Consider the following 12,611-nt stretch of genomic DNA (forward strand, 5'->3'; position numbering starts at 1 on the left):
TCAGTCACGATACTAGTATGATCTTGGACTCAATATAGCTTACGATACCAATTTTTTTTTATTGCGATTGCAACTCTGTGTTCAGCGATTTTTGTATCGCCATGCCGAGGAAAACCATAAAGACGAATACGGTACTACTTGTACCAATGTTTACCCCCGCATTTCGAATGAGGGAGTCATAAAACCATGCCAAGTAGTAAGCAAATGGCGTCCAAAATAGTGATGGCAAAAATACCCGAGCCGGATGGGTATACCCGAAACCCGACACAAATGGGACGGGTATACCCGATACCCGACGGGTATTGGGCCGGGTATGGGATTAGTTTTAAAAATTTTCGCGGGTATGGGTCGGGTATGGGATTAGGTGATACCCGGCCCGATTACCCGAAACCACATACCCGTTTACCCGAACTATATACCCGATTGTTTTTTAATTTATAATTTTATTTTCCATTAACACTCCTCTATTGTTGATTTATTTTAGTATGTTCATAATGTGAAAAAAAAAATTCTTTTAGTATATGCATTTCATAATAGTATTTATATTTTGTATGTTGTGAAGTATATACATGTAAGTATATAAGTATAGTAAAGCTATTATTAATTTATGATAAAACTTATATGTATGTAATGTACATTTTTAATTTATAATAGTTGTTGTACAAATAAAATTATATGATAATTATAGTAGGAAAAAATGTATTTAGAAATCCCAACGTATATCTTTTAACAAACTAATGGGTATACCCGGTACCCGCGGGTATACCCGATACCCGACGGGTAATTACCCGACAAATACCCGATGGGTATTGGGTCGGGTATGGGACACAATTTTATAACCGGGTATGGGTATGGGATTACCAATACCCGACCCGAACCCGACCCATTGCCATCCCTAGTCCAAAATCAAAAAAAATCGTAAAACAAATACGCAAATTTATGCCGACACATGACGTAAAACATAAGCAAAAATAAAAGAAAAATTATTCCGCAATTTGGGGTAAAACACACAAAAAAAAAATAAAAAAAATAACCTCACTACAAGATGAAAAGAATGAAAAACAAAAAATAATTACAATATAAGACTATAAAAAAGACTAAAGAAGAACACTATTTATAAGTTGCTTCATGTTTTGTTATATATATAAATATAAATTCTAGTGTGAGAAATAATAATCTTACATTTGTAACATTTTCATTTACCTTTTAGGTTTTTAAGATTGAAAAAAATGAGTAATTCATTTTGTTCTGTATCTTCTTGCAATATTTAGTATCCTACATAGAACCTTCATATATATATATATATAGGGCAATGCTCTACAAGAAACCCCAAATTTTTAGAAAACTTAACAAACTCAACTTGTGGCCTACATTTATCCACGTTGCCTATAGTCACCTTCTCTTCCTTTTTGCTTACAAGGTTATATCAGTAATTTACCCTACCCAAGATATTTTACCAATTTGATTTGACATGAACATTTAATGCCCATCAACTCATTTGTACAAATCACCCACCCCCATATTTCTTTTACAATATTTCATTTTAAATCTTCTTTAACAGAAAAACCATTATCATCTTCTTCAAAGAATTATCCTTTCTCCATTAATGTCCATGGAGACAAATCCACCAACCTCCGAGTTAATGTCGCCGGTCCATAGTTTCCACAACAGGTTCATTGACAACGATGAAGAATGAAGTGAAGAACGAAAATCAGATCGATCAATCCCTGATGAAGTAACGTGGTTTTGTGATGAAGATATTAATATATGAAGTCAGATCCACGTGGAAACCCCTTCCAGATCTTGTTCCATTCCTTTTAGATCTCATTTATCCACATGTTTCATAATGTTGTTACAGATTTGGATATTTGTGAGTTTTTTACACTTTTTTTGTTTATATAAAATATGATTTGTATATGTTGTTTCAGATCTTGATATTTGTGAGTTTTTTACACTCTTTTAGTTTTATGCAACATATGTTTTCATATATGTTTGATTCTGGGTATTTCGTATGGATTTTTCTGATTTTGTGGAGTTTATGTTAGTTGATAACTTGAGCATGTAGGTATGAACTTTTGAAAGATGATTATAATTTACGGTTCTACTATTTTACACTTAAATATTGAACCAATAAAATATTGAATTTAAAATTGATATAGGTATGGACTTTATAAGATGATATTCAACGTCTGGCTCCATTTTTTACACTTAAAATATCAATAATTATTCATAAAACCTGGTTGTTAATAGGTTTTTGTGTAATGGCTATTTTAGAGATGAAACATGATTTTTTTTTGTTAAAATGGTTCTTAAAGGGGTAAATGTTTATGTAATTTGCAGGTTTTTATTTTTGTGTTACAGCACAACACAAATAACACGTGTCATAGCAAACGTTGGTTTCGTCAAACGTGGATCATATGCTCAAGGATCATGACCATGTTTATGTTACAGCACAACACAACTAACACATGTTATAGTTTGAACTTCTCGGACATGCATGTGTTACATGTGACATGAAACCCATGTACAACGTAACACGTGTTACGTGAGACATGAAAACACATTTTTATAACTTCCATGGCATACGCACACCCACATGTTTACAAACCGTTTCAAGACCGACCCAAACAATAAAGCAAGGGTAGCCGCTGAAAAGCTAAGGCAGCAAAGGTAGCCGCTGAAAAGCTAAGGCAGCAAAGGTAGCCGCTGAAAAGCTAAGGCAGACTGTCAAAGGAAGCTCCACCATTTTTCTTAGTGCTATGTATTTTCGTTTATTAGTAATATGTATTTTGAGACTCTTGTTGTTTTGTCTAGTACATGATGTTAAAACGGTATGGACTTAACACATTATGGAAGTCTTAACACACGTTATAAAAGAGACTTAACACACATTATATCAGGTATACTATGTTGTTATTAAGTTACTATTGGAGTTTATGCATCCATTCTAGAAGTTTAACACATATTACTATTGGAGTTTACTATTGGACTTAACACATTCTAGAAGTCTTAACACACTATTGGAGTTTATGCATCCATTCTGGAAGTCTTAACACATGTTATAATAGAGGCTTAACACACGCTATATCAGGTTTACTCTGTTGTTATTAAGTTACTATTGGAGTTTATGCATCTATTATGGAAGTCTTAACACGTGTTATAATAGATGCTTAACACATGTTATATATTTCAGTCGCTTAATACATGTTACAGTATGTATATACACATCATGGTGTTTTGGAAACCACTAGCTTATACATGACACCATGTTAGGTTAAACCAAGATTATAACAGAGGCTTAACACATTTTATCCCAGGTATACATGACACCATGTTAGGTTAAACCAAGATTATAACAGAGGCTTAACACATTGTAAACCACTAGCTTATACATGAATACATGTTAGGTTACAAAAAGATTATAACAGTGGCTTAACACATGTTATACATTCCAAAATGTGCAAAACAAATGACCCGTTTCATATTATATACTCAAAAATTACCGGTACATGTGTTACCATAAATGGCTCGTTTCATATTACACGTTACATACTAACTTGTACATTTATTACTTGTACAAGTTTTACGCTCAGTATCCACATTATCGGATATTTTAAACATCAACAAAAATAAAATAGATATTACTTGTTTTTTTAATTAACAAAAGGTTAATACATGTTATATATCATTCTAACAGGGGCTTAACACATGTTATACATGAACACATGTCAGGTTTACATCATGGTGTTCTGTTACAGCATGAACCACTAACACATGTTATAAATGAACGAAGACTTCTTTCCAAAGGATGTGACTTATTCAATGTCCCCGCATTAACGTCGCCTACATCCATCCAGCTTGTCAATTGAATATCTTTTATGGATCTATTTCTGTAAATCAACACACGTTATATATCATTCTAACAGGTGCTTAACACATGTTACGGGTCTGTCTGTGTAAATCAAGCAACCCAACAAAAAAAATATTGTTAAGATCAAAAGCCCCAAACAAGCAACCAAACCAACAAAAAAACCCGTTCAAAATCTCATGCTAAAGTTTTGGATTTATTTAAAATACATTAACATTAACCATTACTAGAACACACATTAACTTCGCCTACATCCATCCAGCTTCTCAATTGAATATCTTTATGGGTTTGTTTCTGTAAATCAACACACGTTATATAACATTATAACAGGGGGGCTTAACACATGTTATGGGCCTGAGTCTGTGAATCACGCAACCAAACAAAAAAAAACACTTACTGTTCAGATCAAAAACCCAAACAAGCAACTCAAACCAACAAAAAAACAGCTACTGTTAAGATCAAAAGCCCCTAACAAGCAACCAAACCAACAAAAAAACCCGTTCAAAATCTCATCCTAAAGTTTTTGATTTATTTAAAATACATTAACATTAACCATGGATACCCCATTAACCAATACTAAAACACTTTCAGCACACAAAAACATATTAACAACCATTTCAACAAAAAATCAAGTGTGAAATGATATTTCAAGAACACTTACCGGATCTATACCCGTCTGATGAACACGAAGAAGATCTTCAAACCTTCTTCTCACACACACACTCGTGCGTGTGTCTTTGTGATAAAGATTGTTGTTTCTCTATCTAAAACATCAACTTTCTCTCTCTAAAAACATTCATCTTGTCATCGCTCTTCTCACACACACACTCGTGCGTGTGTCTTTGTGATTTTTTCAGACCACATGACGCTGAAATTATCTTCAAATGAAGATCACCATTGAAGGATCACCATTGAAGACCATGAAGCTTTCTTCTTTTCAATGATGAAGAAAGAGGAGAGAGATAATAGTTAATTGAAAGATTTGACTAGAAGAAAGAGGAGAGAGATGATGACACAAGTGGGTTTTGTCATTTTCAATGCCAAAAAGTGGGTTTTGTTCTACCGAAAATGCCCTCCCAGACTTTCAAATGTGCATTATACTATTTCTTTTAATTATAATTGTTACAAAAATGATGAGAGCCATTGATCAAGTTGGATGAAAGACAATCAATGGATGAGGTTGGGTTTCCAAGGTTTTTTAAAAAAGATGGGGTTTCTTATAGAGCCCAGCCCTATATATATATATATATATATATATATATATATATATATATATATATATATATATATATATATATATATATAACAACCCTCCTAAAATATTTTTGGACACCCTTAAATGTCCTAAAATATACCCCGTACGCGAGAAACGGACCCGATATACCTTTGTACTTGTGAAAAACAAGAAAAACGAATTTTCGGTATCGCTCGCGGGCCGCGACCCAGACCTGCCTGGTCTCTGGCGGGGCGCAACGGCATAGACTTGCCGGACACACAACGCTGACACGTGTCAAAGCTAGATTCACTGACTCGACTAAGCTAGGGCCTAGCCTAGAGTCCTCGCGGGCCACGAAGACTGAGGCTTAGGCTTACGCGGGGCGCGAGCCGCCTTAAGTCTGGCCGATAAATTGAGTCGACGAGCTCATTTGAGTTTCGTTCAAAATTTCGTATTCTCTCTCAATTTCTTATAAGTAGAAGTAATACCCGGGCATAATACCCACTATAAAGCGAAGCTCTGCCTTGTTGTAAGTACTATAACCCTACTATTACCCTACACGATTGATCTAGGATTCCGTAATGCATGTCGGCTCTGCCCGACTCAGTCATTGGAATTCTGTCTCGTGTGTACACTCGATTGATCTAGGATTCCGTAATGCATGTCGGCTCTGCCCGACTCAGTCATTGGAATTATGTCTCGAGTTGTACGGTTAATGTGAATTGGGTTATTTTACTAACACATGTGCATTGTTTAAATTTAATAGGTAATAACCAGGAAAATCACCAGGAAGCTATAGTAGTATCACCTAAATCTACAATGTGAGGACATCTGCTTTTTGCCACCTTTTTGTAAATCTTTTGTGAGTCAAAATGTTTTACCAAAACCTCACATGTTTTAAATTACACTTAACGGTAATTGAGTATTTGTTATTCTATAATTGCTACCGGTATGTTGGGGTTTTGTATACAAAATATGAAAGACGTTACCATTGGACAAAGAGTTAGCCAATGGGTAATATGACATACAGGTCAGATTGACAGTACTGAATGAGTAATTGGGTAGATATAAACAAATGTAATTGCGGATGCCCTCAATTCTGTAAAGTGATAAAAAAATGTTTTGATTAAACTGGGATGCACTCGCCAGTATTTCTTGCTGATAAAATATTTTTAATACGCGTTTCAGGTAACAAAGTGTGAAAGCCAATAGAAGCCAGCTGGAGAGCACTGAAGGCTTGGAAAAGTGGCTATAAAAGTTATCTAATTAAGAAGAAGATTTTGTTTTCAATAATTAGGGTTTATCCCTACAAATGTATTGTCAAATGAACTTGGGTTTTATCCCAATAATTTCTTATTATAAAAAGTTTCGGTGTTTTACTCTGATAAAAATATTTCCTAACGACGGTCCTGATGTATTTCGTTGCCAAATTAATGAACACCGATACCACTGATACTGCCCTCGCGGCGCCCGCTCCTGGGGTAGGGGTCGGGGGCTGCGACAATATATATATATATATATATATATATATATATATATATATATATATATATATATATATAGGTAAAGAGTAAAATACAAATGCGCTTATCGTACGATACGTACGCGATCATCCCAGCCGTTCGATCAGGTGCAGATCTGGTGCGAATTCAATACATATCGCATGTGAAAAAATGGTTAGCATGGGGTAGTGTGAAAAATGGCATGGGGTGTGTAGATGGACAAAATCGCATGTGGAAGATTTGAATATCGCATGTGAAAAAATGGCATGGGGTAATGTGAAAAATGGCATGGGGTGTGTAGAATCGCATGTGGAAGATTGAATATCGCATGTGAAAAAATGGCTAGCATGGGGTAATGTGAAAAATAGCATGGGGTGTGTAGAATCGCATGTGGAAAATTGAATATCGCATGTGAAAAAATGGCATGGGGTAATGTGAAAAATGGCATGGGGTGTGTAGAATCGCATGTGGAAAATTGAATATCGCATGTGAAAAATCTATGTGTGTGTTACTGTTCATCTTCTTCGATTGTTGGTCGATCATTGTCAGTCTTCTTCCGTTTGACCCTTACAACTCCCAAATTAGTAGTTCTTATTATCGATATCGCACTAAAAGGAACGAAGGGAGGTTGGGGAAGAAGATTTTCAGGTTTTTGAATTTGATTTAGGGTTTGATTTTGAATTATCATAGGTCAATTACAGAGATTTATGACCTCGCAATGACGTTTAACCTTCCTGGTATGATTTAGATATATTAAAATGATTAATTTAATCATTTAAATTAGTTTCGCTTGCGTTTGATCGATTTAAGATCGTACGGCTGAGGGCATCGCGTACATAATGTATGATAAGAGTATTGTACGTTAACCGGCCTCTCTCTCTCTCTCTCTCTCTATATATATATATATATATATATATATATATATATATATATATATAGGGGAATGTTCATTTGAGAAGAAATTTAATGTGAGAAGAAAAAGAAGAAATGACATATTAGTAAAATACTATTTCATTTATAACTCATATCAATAATTTTTATCTTTTTAATTAATTAGTCAACTAATTATTAATTATCCTCCATATAATCTACAAAACCTACAAATATCAAAATTTTCCTACATATACCCTACACATTATAGAATTTTATCCTACACAGTCGAAATTTATCCTACACACCTCGAAATATATCCTACACAACTCGTAATTTATCCTACGCACCTTGTAATTTATTCTACACTTTAAATTAAGTTGTTTTTTAATTTGAAAAAAGTATATATTTTGAAAAGGAGTTACAAATTCAATTTAGTTAGTTATTAAAGGGTAAGAATACAAATTAATGATTTATGTTAGTTTACCAATATACCCTTATATTAAAATTAAATGCAAATATTAAATGAAGTAAAATGAAGCATTCTTATTGGTTGAAATTTCTTCTTACAAAAAAATTCTTCTCATTTGAACCCTCCACTATATATATATATATAGGGGATGGTTCAAATGAAAACCACTTTTATTGTGAAAACTCGAAAACTAACTAAAAAAAGCCTAAAAAACACACAAATTTTATTTTTTCAATTTTTTTTACAAAAATCGCTTGTTTTTATATATAAAAAAAACTTTTTTTTCAAAAAAAAAAAAAAAAAAAATTTGTGTAGTGCACATGTGTAATAATACACATGTGTAGTACACATACATATGTGCAGTATTACACATGTGCACTACACAAAATTTTTTTTTTTTTTGAAAATTTTTTTATATTAAAAACCTGCGAAATTTTGATTGCAAAAAAAAAATTAAAAAAAAAATTTTTTTGTATGTTTTTTTGGCTTTTTTTAATTAGTTTTCGAGTTTTCACAATAACTAGTGGTTTTCATTTGAACCTTCCCCTATATATATATATATATATATATATATATATATATATATATGACAAAGATCCGTTAGGAACCACCCTTTATTGCGAGAACCGCGAGAACCAGTGTGAACACAAACAGTAATACCTAAAAAAATCTAAAAAACACCCAAAAAATTTTTTTTTATTTTTTTACTATTTTTTATATAAAAATCGCTACTTTTAGTATCAAAAAAAAAATTTTTAATTTTTTTTAAAAAAAAAAAAAATTTTTTTTGGCTACTAAAAGTAGCGATTTGAACATAAAAAATAGTAAAAAAAAAATTAAATTTTTTTTTTGATTTTTTTTTATTTTTTTAGATTTTTTAGGTTTTTTGGGGGGTTTAGTTTTTAGCATTTTAGCTTGGGGGGGTGGGGGGGTGTTTAGGTTTTTGGGGGGTGGGGGAGGGGGGTTTAGGTTTTGGGGGGGGGGGGGTGGGGGGGTTAGGTTTTTTTTAGGTTTTTTGAGGGTTTTAGTTTTTAGCATTTAGCTTGGGGGGGAGGGGTTAGGTTTTTTTTGGGGGGGGGGGTGGGGGGTTTAGGTTTTTGGGGGGTGGGGGTTAGGTTTTTTTTAGGGTTTTTTTAGGTTTTTTTAGCTATTTTAGTTTGTGTTCACATTGGTTCTCGCGGTTCTCGCAATAAAAGTGGTTCTCGCATGAACCTTATCATATATATATATATATATATATATATATATATATATATATATATATATATAGGGTGGGGTTCTACAGTGAACACTAGTGTATTTGCGAACTGAGTGAACAAATCCTGGTCATTGATCTACACACGTGTATGGCTAGGATCTCATCATCAAATCGTAAAATACACTAGTGTATTTCAACATCAAATCCTGACCATTGATCTACACACGTGTATGGCCAGGATTAGTTCACTCAGTTCGCAAGCTACACTAGTGTTCACTCTTGAATCTAATCATATATATATATATATATATATATATATATGATTAGATTCAATATATGATTAGATTCAATATATGATTAGATTCAAGAGTGAACACGAGTGTATTTGCGAACTGAGCGAACTAATCCTTGCCATACACGTGTGTAAATCAATGGTTAGGATTTGATGATGAAATATACTAGTGTATTTTGCGATTTGATGATGAAATCCTGGCCATACACGTGTGTAAATCAATGGCAATGATTTGTTCACTCAGTTTGCAAATACACTGGTGTTATTTCTAGAACCACACCCTATATATATGTGAATTATAGGGAGAAATCCCATGTAAGTTGCAAAAACTCAGAAACATTTTTACTGGATGAACATCATGCTGCCACGTGTCACACTTTTTCGCTAAAACATTTTTACTGACATTTGCAATATTTTTTACATAAAAATCCTGTTGTAAAAAATGTACATGTTTTTATGCGCATTAAATAAACTTCGTTGATTATAAGTTCTAAAATCCACACACTTCATATAATCTAAAAAACTGCTGTCCCATTTGTTTGACACCCCTATATTAGAATGTTGCAAAGACAACCTTAAAAAAATCGAAGTTGTGTTTTCGGCCCCTTACACCTGGTTTAGAAAGCTGATGACATCAGCTTGATATCAGTTTTTTTGAAAAGTTAATTTTTTAGGATTTTTGGTAAAAAAAAATTATGAAAAAAAACATCTTGTAAGAACGAGTTCTCTAAGTTCTCACAACTCGTATGAGTTTTCATTTTACCCTAACCATATACATATATATTACTAGTTATGATCAAGGGCGTATCATAGTGGGGGTGGCCGACCCCCCGAACTTTTCACTCAGTAGTGGAGAGTATGTAGTTTTTGTATAGAAACTTTGGGTATATATGTTTTCGACCCGTTTTATAGAAATTTTTGGGTATATAGTTTTGTATAGAAACTGGTTATGATTATGGTGTTTTATTGTTTCGGGGGAGGTTCATTTGAGAAGAATCTTCTTGAAAGAAGAAAACTAAATTAATCTACACCTTATATTTTTTTGATCAATGGTTGGGAATTAAGATGTCATTTTTGTCCACTTTTAAGTAATGCTTTAATTACTAAGGGTAATATAGACAATTTGATGTAGAACACTAATAAATATTCTAAAGAGTTACTCAAGTCTCATTAATGTCATCATAATTTTCTCTTTCACCACCATTAATGTGTTGGATTCTACACTAATTTTATTAGAAGTAACAAAATTATTTAAAAGTGTTGTTTCCTACACATATTTTATTATGATTCGCAAAATTATTTAAAAGTTTTGTAGTCTACACATTTTGTACCCTACACCAAAACATTGTTTTAATAGTGTAGGAAACGTCGAATATGTAAGATCATGTGCATGATTATTTTTATTGTGTAAGGTGTACAACTATTTAATAAGATAGACTCATTAAATTATTAGAGTTCATTAATATGAATAGCAAAAATAAATAATAGACTTATTAAATGATAAGTTCAAATTACATTTGTATCCTTTATTCTTTTTATTTTTAATTTGTAACTTCTTCTCATTCGAACTCAGGGTGTAAGAGGTGCATGCCTAATGAGATGGGGCAAACTTTCTACCCACCCAATCATATTGTGTCATGTCATTTCTCCTCTCATTCTACCTCTTGCCCAAAAACACAAGAGACGGTTTCCCCCAAACCATTAAAAAAAACAAAACATGTGATTACTTAAGAAGATACTGGCCCCACCATTTACCCCTCTCCCTCGTCTTTGCCGCAAGCGGCAATCTTTCCCGGCAAACTTCCTCCCCTCATCTTTACAGAGCGGCATAATGTTGATGGCGGTGGACTCCTTGATCGGCAAAGGGGTTGCCTCACACACTTGCTGCGAGTACCCCCTATATAATGAGGATATAGATTTGCATAGCAATTGCATTACCAAAATTATGTATGAATAAAATAAGAATGCCATGAGGGCGATATTTTTATTTATTTGTTTATTCAATTCATTCATAAAACAATATACAATTCAAAAGGGTTAAATACGCTAACATTCAACCAGAATCGCACAAATAGTAGCTAACCAAATAAAGGTTGTATTATAATTTTTCCAAAAAAGGGTATTTGCTTTCGAAGGTGATTTATACATTGTTTTTTTTACTTCACACGGGTGTTTTAAAGGTACGTCTTGACAGCTTACCTTGTAACGAGTACTCGAAGCCTAAACAGGATTTTTACAACCATGACTCATACATATATAGTTTTCAATAAAACTGGATAAAAGACTAAAAGTGGTGTATAGTGTCCAAAGAGTATGTATATTTTTTCGCTTGGTAAAAAAGTAAGTATATATGAAAAATCACTTCTCATTCGTTTTTTTCCCTAAGAAATTTATTAGGTCTTTTAAGAAAAAGAAAATCATTTTTTGTTGATTTACTCCTAAAAACTTTATTTTTTTGACTAAGGGTATACGGTGTGGTGCGGCAAAGGGAAGTGGCAAAGTGGTTTGCCGCGTGACGAGGTGTGACCCGCATCGGTCACCCGACCCGGTTACAACCTTTTATATTAATATAAATACAAAGATTTATTCTAGAACCTTCCATATCTACATGGAAGGTGCACAACTAAATCTCCCACTTTTTGGGAAGATCGCATAAATCTCCAACTTATCGGAACGTATCCTGAAATAAAGGAAACCCTAATGGAAAACCTATAAATAGAGACAAATGCGTAAGGTATGATCATCTAATTCCCCTACGTTTTCCTCTCCTATACTTCTCCCAAGAACAAATACTTATTCTCACGCCGGAGGGTGGTTACAGGAATAACCCCATTCCTGTAACGAGTCCTAACGGTGTTTCTGTTTTGCAGCCACTCGTTCAAGTCACTAATCATTGAAGCTATTGGTGTTGTTAAGGTCAGTGTTTCTTCATTGGCGCCATCCGTGGGACCATAAGAGCAACAAAGAACTTCATGGCAAGTGATCAGAACATGGCTGGTCAAAGGTTGACAGATAATAACTTGGCACTGGGGGCGGGAAGCGGGACCACCCCACTATCGTCCCCGGCCGTTACCAGATCGTTAGATCCAGAGTTCGAGGCGGAAGGGCCACCACCGGGGTTTGATAATATCACCACCGTCTCTTCCCAGGCCGTGGTTACAAACCCTTTCCTCTATATGCCCTCACAAACACC

Source organism: Helianthus annuus, chromosome 8 (genome assembly GCF_002127325.2).
Source record: "Helianthus annuus cultivar XRQ/B chromosome 8, HanXRQr2.0-SUNRISE, whole genome shotgun sequence".
NCBI lineage: Eukaryota > Viridiplantae > Streptophyta > Magnoliopsida > Asterales > Asteraceae > Helianthus > Helianthus annuus.